The sequence below is a fragment of the Salarias fasciatus genome, chromosome 9 (assembly GCF_902148845.1).
Source record: "Salarias fasciatus chromosome 9, fSalaFa1.1, whole genome shotgun sequence".
Lineage (NCBI taxonomy): Eukaryota > Metazoa > Chordata > Actinopteri > Blenniiformes > Blenniidae > Salarias > Salarias fasciatus.
Genome location: NC_043753.1, coordinates 11,172,762 through 11,186,241, shown reverse-complemented (window position 1 = coordinate 11,186,241; position 13,480 = coordinate 11,172,762). Strand labels below are relative to the sequence as shown.

At 43.6% G+C, this 13,480-nt stretch overlaps 1 protein-coding gene across 7 annotated transcripts in view; it reads left to right on the top strand.

The window, feature by feature from the left end:
* The first annotated feature begins 518 nt into the window (after positions 1-518).
* ncoa2 (nuclear receptor coactivator 2) overlaps positions 519-13,480 on the top strand; it is a 54,448-nt gene continuing 41,486 nt past the window's right edge. For 5 of the 7 annotated variants that reach the window (XM_030100031.1, XM_030100035.1, XM_030100033.1 and 2 more), the window contains exon 1: positions 1,029-1,292. The gene's annotated coding sequence lies outside the window, so the exon portion shown is untranslated. Of the gene's footprint in view, positions 538-912; positions 1,002-1,028; positions 1,293-13,480 lie in introns of those variants that run through there. The other 2 variants (XM_030100032.1, XM_030100030.1) reach the window with 2 other exon arrangements.

The following is a 13,480-nucleotide window of genomic DNA, read 5'->3' as shown; positions in this document are numbered from 1 at the left end:
GCTGTTGCAGACCTCGTGAACAAGGGAGTGGCTGTGATAAGGCTTCATACACATCTTATCAAAAGAGGATCTTTAAATGTCTCTTATGTAATACAGTGACAGTAATAATAATGACTCACGCACGTTCTTTTATTACTTTAGGCATACAGCCAAATACAATCTGTGAAATTCTTTCTTTTCAGTTCGTATCATTACATATTTGTGTATTTTTCACTGGATTCAATTGAATGTTTGTGTGTTTACATGGCGACCTTTTCGCGGTTTATCTGGCTTTTAACTTCAGCTGGGGATCGACACAAGTGGTGTGGGAGAAGTGGAATCATTTTCAGGCCAGGATTTCTTGAAACTTACTCAACGTCAAGTGAAAACCCTGAGTTTTGGGACCAATGTTGCTGAGGTTGAACGTGTCCTGAGGGGGAGTGACTCTCATGTTCGGGCTGTTGGCCACTAGGTGGCGCTGTTGCCCAGATATCGGCCGACAGAAAACGCCTGGCTGCTTGTTAAAGCCACGGATAGTTGACCAGGCAGTAAATCAAGGTAACTAAATAAGTAGGGCACGCTTATTTAAAATATTTCTGAGGCTCGAAGTGCTTTCTCAACGATATGGTTTCAGTAGTTCCGAAAACAGCATGCGGAATGACATGTTGTCTATGGGGGAAATATCCGCTTTTAATGCACATTTCCCATTAAAAACTGTAGTTATAATACGTGTTATACTAATTCTGTGTTAACATTTACAAGGGCGTTGCCAAAATTCTGTTTGTATTACAATTATATTAGCGTCGTTTAAAAGGGTGACACAAACGATAAGATCTTTAATTACGTGCATCTCGCAGGGAAACGTTGTTGCGGGGTTAGAGTTTGCTCACCTTTTGTGTAAATATAAAAGAGTATTGACACTGACATGGCACGGCGGCGAGTCTTAAGTAACTGTCAAGATTAAATGTCGATAATCTGGTCGCAGATCAATCAAACTGCAAGAAGCGTGTCATTCCTAACAGGTAAAGGATCGCTCAGGAAGCCCCCCCGCCTCCTCTTCCACCTCCTCCTCCTCCTCCTCCTCCCCACCGGCGGTAACCGAGCTGATACTGCTGGAGCCCCGTGATGTGGTTTGGTGTGGGGGAGGATAGCGACTACCAGCCAGATAAACACTCAGCATTGGTTTGCAGAGCAGGAGTAACATGGCGGCACAGTTAGCCAGCAGAAATGTTGTTTCACTACCGCGAAGGTCAGAGCCGCATCGCTTAAACGGAATTTAACAGGCGAGGACACGGCCAGAAGTCTCGGGATTCGTAAGTACGCCGCACTCGCCCGCGGACGCAACGCAGTTGTTTTCATGGCGAAATCCGGTGCGAGGTGTTCAATCTCGGCTGTGTGTCTGTCTGGCACGGGCTCTCTCGCTCCGGCGTTAGCTCATTAGCACGGCGTTAGCTTCTCGGCTAAGCTCGCCGCCCGTGTCAATGGTGTTTTCTGCAGCAAACTTCAACAGACGGCGAGTTGTTGCAACCTTTTTTTTCCTTCTTTTTTCTTTTCTTTTTTACTCGGCTGCAGTGGCGCTCATGTGTACAGTTTACTGTGAAGTGATAAAAAAGGTGGCGTGCAGAATTCTTTAATGTGTCATTGTTTATTTTTGTTTTTTTATTTTTGTGGCGGACGAAGTTCGCCTGTTGTAGCAGCAGCGCAGTTAGCATGCTAACTGTTTAGCTGCGGGCTAATCTCGTCGTAGTCGACAACATGAGTGAGTGGGGTGAGTGTGATCCCGTTTCTTAGAGTTTTATCCAAGTCTTTGCCACGTTAAGTAACTTCACTACATTTGAAAGTGGATCGTTGGTGCGGGTACTACTTTTTGACCCCTCTGTGTTGTTGTGGTGAGCAGATTAGCATCACTAACTTAAAGTAGCGCAAAACATTTTTTTTCCACGATTCAGAAAGTTGTTCGAGAACAACACATTTTGCACGCGAGGAACCCACGCTGGAACGCTTTTTTTGCGGCGTTGTTTTCGAAAGGAAGCAGGAAACGGTGATAAAAAGTGATTAAGACATGAGTGCGGGGGGCTTGGACTTGCAGTTGAATGGAGGGGGATGCTGTCTGAAAGTGCAGTGTGTGGGGGGATGCTGCCTCTCGGTCTCACATTTGTGTGTGTGTGTGTGTGTTGAGAGTGAAGTGCCCTCCTTCTGAAGGGCCCTCCTGCTTGACTGATCCGGGACTATACAGGCGGACAGCTTGTGCCATTTCACTGGCTTGTCAGCGCGGCTCTCGGTAATGCCAGAGGAACGCATCCCGCGGAACCAGTTGAGCAGTTTCTGTTGCATCTCTCTGCCCACCTGATGGTGCACGGTGCTTGTCACCTCGCAGACACCAGATTTCACTTGACATGCTGTTCAGCTGCGCTGTCATTTCTCGGGATGCAGTGGAAATCACTCAGATCTGTCAGGAGTCAAATGCAGGGGAGACTCAGCAAGCTGAAAGACAACGACTCAAGTGCGTTTTGGATCCTGACAGGACTGTAGTTATTATGTGTTACCAATGAATGGCATCTGATTGGCTCCAGAATCCACAAACATACAGCTACATGTTTATGAGGAGCTGTCTTAAGCATCAAGGTGAACAATGCAGCCTTAGAAATGATGGTGTAGCACAAATGGAGTCGTGATCTCCACACAACCAGGTATATCTGAGTTTACACGACAAGATAAAAACATGAAACAGATTACAGATGATAAAAGGTCTCAGATGTTTTCAAAATTTGTCTGCAAGGAAGCTGAGAAGTACCAATGCTGCTGTCATGGCACATTGCCACAATAAATACTGAGTTCTGTCCAGTTAATACAGTAGCAACGCATTACTGATTAGTGGAATAGTTGGAGTTTTCACTGAAAAGTGCCCTGAAGTGACTGTGGTTTTTTGGCCATATAATTAAAAATGGATTGATAAAACACTGTTGCAACCAGTGATTAGAACACAGCACAGGTATATGTGAGTTTTTATTTTTAATTCATTTCCCTCATTTGCATATGTGGAGTACTAACAATTCCAGCATTCCTTCTCCTCATTCTGGCCTGAGCACTATTTCATCTCCACAGCATAGAGCCTGAAGTTACTGACTTTGTGGTTTGCATTGAAACAGAACTCACTCTTTATGTGCACAGATGCCTGTAGATAGACAGATAGGAAGAAAGATCAGACTGTTTTGTCCTTGCAGAGAAGTTAAGAAGTCATCCTGAACTGACCTCATTTAAATTTCCAGACTGGATCTTATATGAGGACATGGCGCACACATACACATGACGCCTGCGACTGCTCACTCACAGTTACAAAGAATGTGGTCCTGTGGAGATACAAACCTGCATTCCTACAGTATGTCGTATTGTAGAGGAGCTATTTGGGTTTGTTTTCCTTTGTTATAGAGATATTTGATATTGTAACACTGGTGATATTAATTTCAGGTTGCAAACAGTTGCTCTTTTTTAATATGTTGTCAACTTCACAATGCAAAGGAAGGGCTTTTGGAATGATGACAGAATTCACACATGCTTGTTTGCAAGTATGTGGATGTTTATACAAGGGCAACTGGCTGGAAGTTTTCTCACACTCACTTGGCACAGTTTGCTTTGGGCGTGACTTAAAAGTATAGCTTTCTGCTTCAGCACATTATAAACCACATCTATAACAACGGGTTATTATGATAGTCATACTGCATCTTTCTCATGCGTGCTCGGTGTCATTTCTCACTCTGGGAAACAAAGTTTTTTCTTTCTTTCTTTCTTTACACAATCCAGTGTTTATCATATCACCTATAGGGTCTTTTTGTTTGTTCACAAAACACAGTAACATGTTGCACTGCACAAGTATTGTTCTTGCAGACGCTTGACTTTTGCCCTTTTGATAGGTGACTTGTTGCGTCACCTGAGTGATACAGTAATCGTTTGACCCTTGTTCTGCTACGTAGGCTGCCACTGTGGAGTTCTGTCAGTCTCTCTGGGACTTTTATTTGCCCATGGTAGGGTTTTTATAGTTCAGCCTCACAGTTGTTAAAATTAAATTCAATTTCGTGCCTTGTTATTTGTACAGACAAATCACCTCAGACATTTTGAGTGATTCTCTGCAAAAGCACCACTGTTGATTTTAGCTTGGTCATTGCTAATAATGACTGTTTTCTTTTGTCCTTTTTATAATTGCAAATTGAACTAATGTTGGATAGCTATGACAGCTTGACCTCAAACTGGGGAAGGCCTTTAATGCCGTATCAGGAAGTAAATAACAGTAACAGCAAATTGAAAAATCTGTTCTCACAACTCCGCTCAGAATATTTCCCAGTTATTCTGGAAAAAATAAATCAAAGTCCATGTTGAGTGATGTTGAGTAATATCACAACGCAACAGAGAGAGAATTATTTTGAGCCCCATTGTGTACTCCTTTAGACATGTTTATTATTAAGGTCATCTTGGTGTTGTTAGAAATGCAATTGTTTTTCACATATTCACTAAACCATGGATGTCCATCGCCAGCCCTCGAGGGCCGCCATCCAGCGTTTTGTAGGCATCTTCTTACTCCAGTATACCTGAATCTGATGGGGACATCTTTATCAAGCTTGTTTAAAAAAGAACACGGGGAGGGGGGCAGTAATGAGCCCCTTGTTGCAGTCACTCATCTAAACCTGTGAGAGATGTCAACATGCAGAATGTTGGCCCTCGAGGACCAAGTCTAGCCACCACTACTACCCATCGGTGGATGCAGGGTTAGTGTGTATGAGCTTCATCGGCATGGAGAGCAGGGTCACCTGACCCGTCCCCTTTCCAGAGTTGGTTTTAGGTCAGATTGACCAATATCTGTACGAACAACGGACACTGAATGTCGACACTGGTTCAAATTCCATTGTAAAAATGTTATAATGCCTGCAACCACTAACGAATAGAATTAACAATGAGCTTCAGCTGACCTCGGGTTGGTTGTAAATGTGAAAATTGCCAAATGCCAATGCATCATAAACTGTGACCTGTTTGAAAAATCAGTCGATGGGACAGTTTAATAGTGAAAATGTTCTGTGAGGTGGAAAATGTCCCATGCCTCAATCTGGAAAATACATCTGAAGGCATTCAAACTGGAAGCTTCTCATTGAGCGATCTGGAGGTTAAAAAGAGTAAATGTGACATCTGAGTGTACTTCCTCATTTCACAAAGAAGTAATGTTCATCATTTTAGCTTCATTGCGTCTAAACATTGTTAGAAGATGTGTTAACCACAAATACTCCTAATTGTAGTTAGATAATACATTATTCCTCCTGAGCTTCGGTTCATTCCCCTCTTGATTGATGCATGTATGCACGCAAGTAGGCGGCCATGGTCTGTTTATCGTTGTCATGTGGATGCTGTAAACATGGAAATATGGGACCTTCGACTGGTAAATATTCCAGTTCCCAGCTGCTTGAAAGCAGCATTGCTTCTGTGATCTCCCTCTGTTTTCATCTTTTGTGTTCTAGTTCAAGCTGAATGAGCGTATTTTCTGAGCCACAGTGTAGAGGTGAATTCCTGAGTCACATGGGTGTTGCAGGGCTTTTGGCCTCTTATTAAGATGTTAAGATTTATGTTGAGAAGTGAATGTGTATGTGACTTGGAAGTTCAGTTCAAATAATATCCAGTCTTGGAAGAAGCAAAGTCATCTAATCAGAGCTCATCTCATTTCCAATTAAAATGATTTATTATTTAATCAGTTTCTCTATAAATGGGAAACGGTCATGTGATTAATTTAATTGTGTGAATCTCGCAGTTACAGCTTTCAGCTGTTTTGCCTGTGTAAATAATCTGAATTTATTAGGGATGGTTAATAGATTAAAAATTGACTTTCTTGTTATTCACTTACAGCTTTATTTAAAAATGTCTATGAAAATATCACTGCATGTCCCAGTTCCTTTTGTGAGAAGCCCTTGATGACAGTAAGGCCCATTAGACATCTAAGAAGAATTGAAATGACTGCATCAGTCCCTTTTTAAAAGCATCACATTTTAGCAGTGAACTACATTGCTCCTCTTGTTACCACACGCTTCTCTTCGCTAACAACGTTAGGTTGACTCATTTGAACCAGGCTGGAAAATGACATCCCTGTCTCCGCCGCTTAGTGCGGCTAGCTCCTGAACAGCAGCACACGCCTCTGTGTTACGCAGGCTCTTCAACGTGTACTCCCGGGCTCTTTTTTTAAAGCACAGTGTCAAATGACAACATGTAGCAGTTAGACGCTGGCAGCAGACGGGGCCTTCATAACTTTATGACTCTAAAATAGGACTGTACGTGCTCAAATCTGCACGTCGATTCAGTGCCTGCTGCTTTACAGTTGTGCTGAACTTCATCGGAATTATTGACATTATTTGCAAGGAATGCTTAAAACGTGCAGGTCAGGCCGGCGCAAATAAACAACGAACCACGTGGCTCCTATTCCAGATTAGCTGTCACACGTCAGTCTACGCTGTGTTTACTGTCCATCACATGCAGTGTGAGGTCCGAGGTGTATTCTTGACATGCTGCGCCCCTCCCCCTGGTATCTGTTTGCCTTGTCTCGCTGGGCATCTCACCCGGCTGTCTCTGCGTTTGCGTCGTCATGGAAACAGCCGTGTGACAGGTCCTGGGTGGGCGTGAGGGATGAGCAGTGGGGTAATGGCCAGGTTTTCACAAGCAGAGGGAGAGAGGAGGGTGAAGCAGCGGAGGGAGAGGCGCACATCGCCAGGAGGAGATGGTTGATGGAAAGCTGAGAGGGATTTGACATGGGAGAGTTGAAGTGGGGAGTATTTACTCCCTCTCTGCTTCAAGGCTTGTTGTCATTGTGGTGTAATGATATTAAACCGGCCAGCCCATCTGTCCACACGGCAAGCAGGCTGTGTCTTGTTAACACCTGGCTGGACAAGACCTTTTAAGGTGTAGCCGATTCGGAAACCTACTCAATACATTTTATCCTTTTAAAGGGCTAATATAACAAGTCAGATGTTAAGTAATTTATTTAATGTGCTCAGAATTCATTGAGGGTTTCAATCTTAACATAGATTTTCACGTAAAGACTTTGTTGTCATATCTATCGATGGTTTCGAGACACTCGGGGTTCTGTGTCTACCCCAAACCTTCACAGTTTTTAAAATGATCTATGCAGATGTTGAAGACCAAGGGCACAATTCCAAGAAAGCAGAGTGTGCACACGCACTGTTGTTGTAAGGTAATAAGAGTCGGCGTGTTCACCAGTGTTTGACAGACTTACTGTGAGGCAACCTTCGGGAAGGAAACAATATTGGGAGCCATTGTTGTACGTGATCAAAGCCTGTGTTTGGCTGTGAAAAATAATACTCACAAACGGTTAAGCTTGGCAAACATTCTGTTAGATGGCAAGATTTGACTCTTTCTGTGGTAAATCCCTGTGGCAGTTTGTTAAACAATGACTGAGGAGTATTTAATTCTGTGAAGTTTACCAGTCTAAGATCGGTAATGTCACACCAAAGGTTGCCTCATGCCCTCCTCCCGTGGAGACTCCTCCAAGGGCTCCGAGGATCTTGAGGCTCAGAGACAATCCGATGATTTCAACAGTCCACGCTCCTCCACTTATGTAGGTCAGCCACAGTAAAGTGCATATTGATCTCTCAAGCTAAATGATATTGTGGTGTCTACTGCTCATTGCTAAGAAGGTGCCCTCAGCCAGTTTGGCTTGAACAGAGGAGACAGCAGAGGTCACATGATTGTATGACAATGCCTCTGCAGCTGTTTTCCCTTGTGCTGCGAGCCTGCTTTTGCTTAGCAGTACAGTATGTCAGACACTGCGTTGAACATGGTAATTTTCACATGAGAGGAGCGGGGCTTTCTTTATCCACAGTCGACTGAGGTGTAAAGATAAACCATGGCATTTAATGATATAACGCAAACATGTTATGGAAGAGAAATCCTGAAAATGAGAAAAATAGATCTGCTCTTCAGATAAAGGTTTTGGAGTCTGCCTTCCCAATTTGTGCAAGTGGTTGGATTTCCTGTCCCTCCGCCACAATGTGTTTTTGCCACTGGGTGCTAGCGAGGGTGCTAGCATGTGCTTGGCACCTTTCCCACAGCCCAGGGTGGAATCCTTGGCACAGAGGGAGGGAGAGAAAACTTGGACTGAGCAAGCCGCCTGCTGGACTTGGGTGGGTGGTCCAAAAAGAAATGTGCCGTGCGAATCAGCCCTGTGAAATCCTCGTATACAGTCTCCTTCTGGGTAAGAGGCGAACGTCACACTTCCACCGCCGTGGCACGGCCAGGCGAAGGTAGCATGGAATGACATGTGCAGCGCAGCAGCATTTCTCACTCGCTCGTCATAAAGCCAGAGGAATGCAGGGGATTTAGTTTCAGGCTTTTCATTTCTGTACACATTGTGAGGGTCAAACTCTGACCAGTGTGATTTCTCCCACCAACCCCCTCCACCTCTCTCTCTCTCTCTCTCTATCTCTCGCTCTCTCTGCTGACTCAGCGGTGTTCCTACTGTGACCTATAATATGGTTGTGCGTGCTTTATCTTGACTGTTTTCAGTGGGGTAGGGAATCTCCTTAGCTGACCTGTCTTATCCAGCTATACTTTAGACTATACATTAGGTACTCAGTAGGGTGATATTTCAACTAATTTAAGCCGTAGCAAATCTGCTGCTCCGCTTGTTTTCGGTTTTATTAATCGCAGTGAACATAAACGGCTGCACAGGTTCATGAGCCTCATATAATGCCCCATTAACCCACACAATAAACGTTGGGTTAAACAGCCAGTATGAATAGGTGAACATGGTATGCATCTTAAATCCACTATCTATTGGATTGGTGAACCTGCAGCACTATTCAGTGAGTTGTTTTAATATAATGCCTGTCTGTATTTCAGCTTTATTATTGACCCATAAGCCAAAATTGTCTGATCACCTACTTTAAGCATACAAATTGAGATTGTGTTAAACATCTATTTTTTTTCTTTTTGGTGCTCATTTTATGTCCACCTGACTCGCCTCATGGAAACATTTGATTTCATTGTTTACTTCTTTTGCAAGGTTGACAAGATAAGAGGACATTTGCAACTGCTGTGCTGCCTGAAGTAAAGAAATACATATTTTACCCAGATGCAACAGGATGGCTCCATGTGTTTTTGATTTTTCATACCGGTGGAGTTTTATAACATGGAGTAGCGACAAAACCAATTAAAGATTTTGTATAAACAGGGAGCTTGATAGAAGAATAGTGGGGTTTTTTTTAAATGTTGGTTTGTCCATAATAAGAGACAATGAGCCTGTGGTTGTGCAGGGTCTATGTTTTTAAAAATAGTGATGCCACAAGATCCCTTCTGATGCTTCTAAAGGCCAACTCTTTTGAGAAATTACAGTTTTCCCTCCAACAGAACTGTCAGATCACTGCCGTCCGTCCCTCGGTGAGCACGAAAGTGTGCGTGTGTTTGTTTGTATGTTAAAAGTACTTCCATTCATGCCTTTACTCCAGAGGTTTGCGGTTTTGGCACCTGAAGATGTGGGCTGTCAAAACAAAGCGGCCTCCCATCTCTTCTGGCTGCAGAGTACAAAACAAAGGCGCTCATTGCCGAGCAGATTACACAGGCGAGGCAGAGCAGCGCCGTTACACAGAGGCTTCTGCTACCAGGCCTGGCTGACAATATCTGATTTCAAAACCCTGTCGGAGTGGAGGTTCGTTGTTTTTGACATTGATGATGGTGGGGCGCAGTAATTAAGTAATCTCAGGTGTCACCCTGCTGTTCAAAGCCCCTATTTGTAAAGTTGTGTGACACTAATTGCAGCGCTTACATTTTTCCAGAACAATGAACTTTGAATTAGTGTCACACACTGTCAGTATGTTTTGCCTCATATAAATCCACATGATTTGTGTTTTGGTTGTGAAATCATTGTGCAGTAGATAAGCCAGTTATCTGGTCAAGCCAAAGAAATGAAGACCAAAACCCTGGTTGACAGTGATGACTTCCATTCTTTCATCTTTGATATTGCTTTTTGCAATGCGGGGTGGGGGGTTGGTTTACTTTTTTTTTTTTTTTTTTATAACAATGCGTTTGAAAACAATCGTATTAGGAAGATCTGTATACTTGAAGAATAAATAAAACGATTCTCGTTCAATCCTCGTGCACATGGGTCACAGCTGAAGCGGATTAAGCAGCATCTGTATAGATGCGCCTTCATCGCCTACCAGTGTGTTTTTATCTGCTCAAACAGTCTTTCAAACAGCTCTGTGATATGCCGGTCGACGCGGGTCGCGGGTCCCAGTTGCAGATCGCCACAGGTCACGACCCCGCCAGTAGTCTCACGGACATATTTGAACAGTTCACTGTTGGTTTTGACTTTCCTGCTTCCTGTCATCTGCGTACATCATGGTGTGAATCTACATATGAGGGAGCGCATGCGCAGAATGAATAACCCGCCCGTACGACACGATCCACCGTTTATGAGGCACAAAGCAGATTATTGATCGGGGAAGACTACTACTATCCCATCCGAAAATTTAAGCGGCTCCGAGTGGATCAGATCCAGTTAGGTGTTTGAGACGTTTACAATCTGATTGACCCCACAATCCAATTATAAGGAGGATTTTTTAACCCATGTAAACCAGGCTAATGACGTAGATTAGCTTCAAACAACAGTCTTGTGTGCGAGGGTTATTTTACCTGGAAACCACCTCAGAAAAAAGCAGGTTTCATCTCCCGTCCGTGGCTCAGTGGGGCAAATCAGTCACTCACGATTAAAGGTTAAATGCCCATCGCTGCTGGCGCTGTTGGAGCCGATCAAAAATAAAAGAAGAGGACTTCACTTCTCTTTCTCTTGCCCAATTGCATGTTTAACTGTCAGAGCAGCAGCACAATTGTCACCTCTTCATCCAGTTAGAATAGACCCTGGTGTGTTTGCTAGTGCGACGCAAGCCACTAGACCAAGTCCTTGTATTGTCCGTTTTGTATTCAGACTCACACTTTTCTCTTTACTTCCTTGAGACTTGGGCCTCACTGAAATTAAAAAGTAGCATCTCTTTTAAAGCCGTTGTTACAGTGTCCTCTCAGAGTGGATGGATTTACTTTGTCTCCAGGTGAATCAGGTCAGGTGGCCTGGGTGTAGCTTGGACTTGAACAACAGCAGCCGATCTCTGCAGCTTAGTATCCAAAATTTCAAATTGATTTGTGGTTCTGCGTTGCTCACGTGAGATGATTAGCTTTTTTCCCGACACAACATACACACAATCTTTTTTTTTTTTTTCTCCCCGACCATTGTCCATGTGTCTTATTTTAATCCAAACAGAAGCACTTCGATTGAGTGGTGTTTCTACAGATTCGCCAGTGTGTGTGTTTGCTGTGAATGTTCGTTTGTCACATTGTCTCACTCTGACTGATACAGTGACATAGTTGTGTCAGCTGATCTCCTCCCCCCTCCTCCTCCTCTCTGCAAACATGGCACCTTATCCTGAGCCTGCTCCCACTGTACAGCCTGCGGGCCCACAGGAACTAATTCCTCATAAACTGTGACAGGCAAGAAAAGATGGTGGACACACACATGGCCGAGCACAGTAAAAATGCAGCTGAGCATGCAGCAAGATGAGTTCCACTTCATCTTTGCACAATTAACCGTGAACACAAGATGCTCTTTCTTGCTCACACCTCTTTTTTTTTTTCCCACCCAGCTTTGCGTCTGTGTCGTCGTTGCAGATGCACACATGTTCGCTTTCTCTTGTCATTATGACTCACCTTTTACGACACGTCTTATCAGTCTCATTATGCCACTTACACATTTGTGTTTACTTCTGCTGAGGTCACAGCTGAAAGGAGCGAGCTGTTGCTGTTCGAGCAACAGATGTAAGGGCACCTGGTATGGGGGTTGCATCTGCATCAGCTTATTCAGTAACTGATAGTTTTAATTTTACGCTCTGATCTCGCCGGGACTGCTGGATTTTCATTCAAACCTCGATCAAATAACAGCCTCTTATATTCCTGCCTCTTCTTGCACTTTCAGGAAAATTATAACTAAAAGATGGATACAACCCACATTTTGACTTTGTGTATTCTGCCAGTAATACAAGTGAAAGCACTTAGCATGCTTTTTGTATGCATGTTTATAAGGCTTGGTGATAGCTTTACGGCACAGTTACATTCACTCACACAGGTGAAGGAAATGAATTTCAAAAGTTTTGCAAAGGTCCACCGAATAGGCGAAACAGTGTTTTTAGTGTTTGGAACTGGTCTCATGTCCAGTCTACAGGTTCAAAGCTGCCATTTCTTGCTGCTTACCCTTTAAGCTCTCTTAAATCGGATTTGCAGCAAAAACCTGTATATTTTCGTCACCTTGTTTCTTGATTGTTCTTGTGAGGAAATCTCTCTTTGTCTCAGAAATCGGATTGTGTGATTTCCTTCACTTGACGGTTCTTTTCCTGAGCACCCGCTCCAGCATCTAGATTTATCGATTATGGGTTACGTAGAAATATTGACCAAACCCTGACATAACTACAGGTAAAAGGCCAGACGTTTTCATTAGTGTAGAGATCAACCTCCATTCTTATTGAATTGACTGCCATTAGTGGGCTATTCAAAAGGCAACCAGCAGGAGCTCCATTGGTGTTTAGCCCCTCCGTGACCTGACCATTATGGTCAATTTCTAGCACATGAGCCATCTACCCTTTGTCCTATGTGAACCTGATTAGCAGGCTCATTAGCATTGTTAGCCCAGCCTGAGTGACGAAGCTTTTCACTCAGAAGGAGCCTACTGCCAGCTTTGAAAGAATGAGGGGATTACAACTACTCTCAAGTTTTGGCTCCAGGCAGCATTTCCTCTCACCTCCTGTGGTCTATGTGCCCATGTCTTAATCGTCCGGATGAGTCTGCCTCATTCAAAGCTGTATGAACTTGAGAGTTAAATCTATTGTAACTCGAATCCCCGAGCATAATATTTTGGTTCAGTTTGTTTTGTTTCACTTTAAGTCATCGAAGCTTTTAGTTTGTCACATTTGAGAGAATGCAAGGTTTTGGTCTGCTCAATAAAACTGTCTACTACCAGTTACGCTTTAATTAGCTGTGGTCTGTTTAAAGGGAGCTTGAACTTTTGCCCCGTTGATCTGTGACCTCCTGTAAATACCAACAGATGGTTTGACTCCGGGTGTATCGGGCAAATGAGTTACTCTCAGGATCCAGTGACATGTTTTGATGATAGTGTGAGATTTACTGTGTCACCATGTAACGGTGTGTTTATCTGCCCTCGTCCCTGTTTTTATTACCATTTTATTTAACCTACAATTAGATTTACTGATTGTATCTCACCCGTATTCAAGGGTAACATGATGCTCAATTAATGACGCCGTTAAAGCTCAGTGGCAGGGTTGGCAGGGTTGCAGGCTTTTGTTTAGGTTACACCATGTGCTGTTCGACACTTCTGTGCCAAGTTGAATATCTATTCAAAGGCAGAGGGCTTCTTGACTCTACATGACTGACTCTTTCTACAGAAGTGTGTCCAGAC